The sequence below is a fragment of the Lactuca saligna genome, chromosome 1 (assembly GCF_052625555.1).
Source record: "Lactuca saligna cultivar CGN05327 chromosome 1, ASM5262555v1, whole genome shotgun sequence".
Classification (NCBI taxonomy): domain Eukaryota; kingdom Viridiplantae; phylum Streptophyta; class Magnoliopsida; order Asterales; family Asteraceae; genus Lactuca; species Lactuca saligna.
In genome coordinates, this window is record NC_136417.1 from 51,052,122 (window position 1) to 51,056,662 (window position 4,541).

Genomic DNA, 4,541 nt, shown 5'->3' on the forward strand with positions numbered 1-4,541 from the left:
ACAATCCATTCACACCTATCCACAAAAATCTAAAAGGATCAGCTACAACTTAAAAACCCGAAAATCTTGCGGGTGAAACCTTAAGAGGAATGGAGAAGAACTTTGAGATCAAGGAAGACGGAGTTCGTTATTTCATCAACCGAATCTGGACCCTAAAGTTTGGTGGTTTCAGGGATGGAGTCATGAATGAAGCACATAAGATTCGATACTCTGTTCACCCAGGTTCAGATAAGATGTATCTGGATCTCACGAAACTCTATTAGTGGCCAAACATGAAAGCTGAAATTGCTACCTACGCGGGCAATTGTCTAACTTTCTCCAAGGTCAAGGTAGAATATCAAAAGCCTTTAGGTTTACTTCAAAAGCCAGAAATTCCTGAGTGGAAGTGGGAACGGATTACAATGCATTTGGTAACCAAACTACGCAAGACCCCGAGTGGTCATGACACTATTTGGGTAATCATTGATAGATTAACCAAGTCCACCAACTTCCTGCCAATCAAATAAATAGACAAGATGGAGAAGCTGACCAGAACTTACATCCGAGAGATAGTAAGACTGCACGATGTGCTCATGTCTTTTATCTCGGATAGAGACAGTAGATTCACCTCATGATTTTGGTAGTCACTTCAGAAGGCTCTTGGAACTAGGTTGGATACGAGTACAGCCTACCATTTAAAAATTGACGAGCAGAGTGAGAGAACCATTCAAACACTAGAAGACATGCTAAGAGCATGTGTTATCGACTTTGGTAAGGCATGGGATACCCATTTTCCACTTGTCGAATTTTCATATAACAATAACTACCATTGTAGCATCAAGGTTGACCCATTCGAAGCTCGTTATAGCCGTAAGTGCAAATCCACTCTGTGTTGGGTTGAAGTAGGCGACACACAGGTAGCTAAGGGACAAGTCCCTAATAGCGCTCTCACTGGCCCATAAATCATTCGAGAAACCACAAAAAAGATCATCCAAATCCGAGAATGACTGAAAGCCTCTAGAGATAGACAAAACAGCTACGTAGATAAGAGACAAAAATCCTTGGAATTTCAGGTTGGTGACCATGTTTTGTTGAAGGTCTCACATTGGAAGGGCATGATATGCTTCGGAAAGCATGGGAAACTAAATTCAAGGTACATTGGGGCATTCGAGATCCTAGCTAGAATCGGCCCCATAGCTTACAAACTCTGGTTACCACAAGAACTTAACAGCGTACTCCCTGTCTTCCACGTGACAAATCTAAAGAAGTTTCTATCTTACGAGACTCTTGTGAATCCACTCGATTAAATCATAATAAACAAAAGCCTTAACTTCTTGGAAAAACTAGTAGAAATCATGGATAGGGAAGTCATACGAATGAAACAAACTCGCATACCCATAGTGAAGGTTCGCTGGGATGCCAAGCGGGGATCTGAATTCACTTGGGAGTGAGAAGACCATATGCAACAAAAGTACCCGCATCTTTTTCCTAGTCCATGATGTAAGCACTATAGAAAGAATTTGGAGATGAAATTCCTTCTAACTGGGGATAATGTAACAACCCGTCATTTTTAATTCAATAAGAGCCTAAAACTACATTTCAATTCATATGTATACATATCCTTTATTGCCTCAGGGGCATATTTATAAGCTAATAACAAAATATAGCTTAAGTCATAAGTGAATTATGATATTATAATTTAACATAAGGGGATAGTCTAAGGTTTGAATCAAAAGTAAACTCCAAATGGAGTTCATGGAAAGAACCCACTCCAAATGGAGTTCACGGTCAAAGAAATTAAAACAGTGAGGCTTACGGATTTGGAATATAAAAAGGAAAGTTGTTTATGGTTTGGATTTATTCTGAAAATGGTGTTTTCGGCTTAGCTTTGTTCCGAAAAGAGTGTTTACGGTTGCTTTTAATCCAAAAACAATCCAAAGCCCATTAAGGGCGAAAACCCAAAGGGGTAGAACCATGAACACCAAAGCCCAAGGCCTACTAGCACCGAGAACACCCCTATATATATATATATATATATATATATATATATATATATATATATATATATATATATATATATATATATATATATATATATATATATTGTTCATCCTTAAACCAATTCATTTCTCAACTTTTCATCCGAGAACACTCTCAAATTTCCTCTCAACTACCATCCGCAAACACCCCCTTTTTCTCTCAATCTTCAAGTGTTTACGCCCATATTCCGTCAAATCTTCGTATTCCCATCAAGAACATTCAAAACCGCATTGAAATCTTCATATGATCTTCAAATCATCATAATATTCCCCAAGAACACCAAGCCCTAACAGAAAACTCATTAAAGTAACCGAAAACCCATTTCAACACTTAGAATAATTCCAATTAATTTTGTAAGTATTCCTTGCATAATTAATTATTTATTTAACTCATTATTTAAATTAATATCTCATTATATTAAATACGACGTTGATTACAAATATTTTAGGATAATGTTATTCACACATACGCTTGCCCGAGGATCATCTCTACAACTCACTAATTCAAGTTAACACGCATTTGAGGTGAGTTCATACCCCTACATTTTCAATGTTTTTCATTTTTTAGGGGGGGGGGGATACAAGTAAAACACAAGGACTTTTGTGTTTTTATACAATTATTTTTAAACAGTTTGAAAACCTTTGCAATTGATTGAAACCGAGTATTCGCTACATTTCATAAAAATACTTTTATATTTTTAACCATTTTGTAACTTGTCGAGCATAAGGGTATGTTACTTTCATACAATTAAATTGCAAATGTTTTCAGTGCACTACGGAGCATTACTGTTAAACTAAAGTTGGTATAGTTTAGGAGTCACTACACTATTTTGCTAAGTACAATACACAGAACAAGAACTTTCATGCAAACTATAAAAGGTATAGTTTAGGAAACACTACTCTTAGACATTGATACAATTATACACTACTAAAATAATTATTTAAGTATAACTATTGTACACTACAAAGTACACTACCACCAAAATCGATAACACTTTCCCTCAACATATCCTCGAGTGTTTGGATGGTCCGCTCGCTCTGGCCATTAGTCTGCAGATGATAAGTTATGCTAAAGTGTAACCTGCTACCTAGTTCCTCGTGGAAACTCTGCCAAAATCAAGAATTGAACTGAACATCTCGATCAAATACAATGAAAATTGGAACACCATGTCGAGCGACAATCTCGCACATACCCATCGGCCGATTTCTTGGTCGAAGAGCTCTCTCGAATAGCTAGAAAAAGAGCATGGTGGGATGGTCCACTATAGTTCATGTCACATCAAATCCCATACCCGCCCGAGGTAACTTGGTGATAAAACCATGGTGATATGTTTCCATTTCCACATGGGAAGCTTTAAAGGTTGAAGCTTTTTGTGTGGCCCATAGTGCTCAGCCTTGACCATCCGACAGGTTAAACACCTCTCAAGATACTAGGCTATCTCTTAATACACGAAGATCAGTAGCTAAGTATCAGATCCTGATACATCTTGGTGTCTCCAAGGTGTATCGAAAATCTTGACTTATCTGCTTCTTCTAACAATAGTATGTCTGATCCCAACAAAGACTGGTACGCAAGCCCGACCACATCAGTTCAATAATCTGTAGCTATTGGTAGAAAACCTGTCAATCTCACCCCTGATTCGCTCCTACTTCTAGTTCTCCTTCTTGAATCCCTCGGTCTGAGCCTCCCTAATCAAATCTAGAAGTGGCGAATCAATTAAAATCCTCATACATAACCTCCCAACAAAAGAACTAGCCGACTTGAGGCTCAAGGCATCAACAACCACATTCACTTTCCCCAACAGGTACATAATCTCGTAGTTATAATCCTTAACCGTGTTAAGGCATGTACGCTACCTCACATTCAAATTCAGTTGATGTATGAGATACCTCAAACTCTTGTGTTCTATGTAGATGGTACACCGGACCCCATAAAGATAATATTGTGAAATCTAGACGGCAAACACCACTTCCCCAACTCAAGATCATGCATCAGAGACCAAACCTCAAGTGGATTCAACAAACTAGAAGCATCACAATAACCGTCCCTCGGTACATAAGTACTGCCCCTAAACCAGTGATAAAAGTATTATAATAGACGAAAAAGTCTTTTACACCCTCTGAGAGGGTCAACACTAGGGCCTCACATAATTTCTGTCTTGATGTCTCGAACACAGCCTGGTGCTCAGGTACCTAGTGGAAATCTATGCCCTTCCTCGTTAACCGAGTAAGAGGTATAGGAATATTGGAGAAATCCTAAATGAACCTCCGATAATACCCCGCTAAGTTGAGAAAAGTCCTGATTTCCAAAGGAGACTTCCACACCTCCCACTAAATAACAGCCTCAACCTTGGCTGGATCGACCAGAATCTCATTCTGCTTAACGAGGTGTCCTAAGAACTAGTCCTCCCATAACCAAAACTCACACTTTAAGAACTTTGCATAAAGCCTTTCTGTCCTTAATGCAAATCAGGTGTATGTTGGATAACGTGTCTAAGTCCATAACTATTTCTGGTAAATACT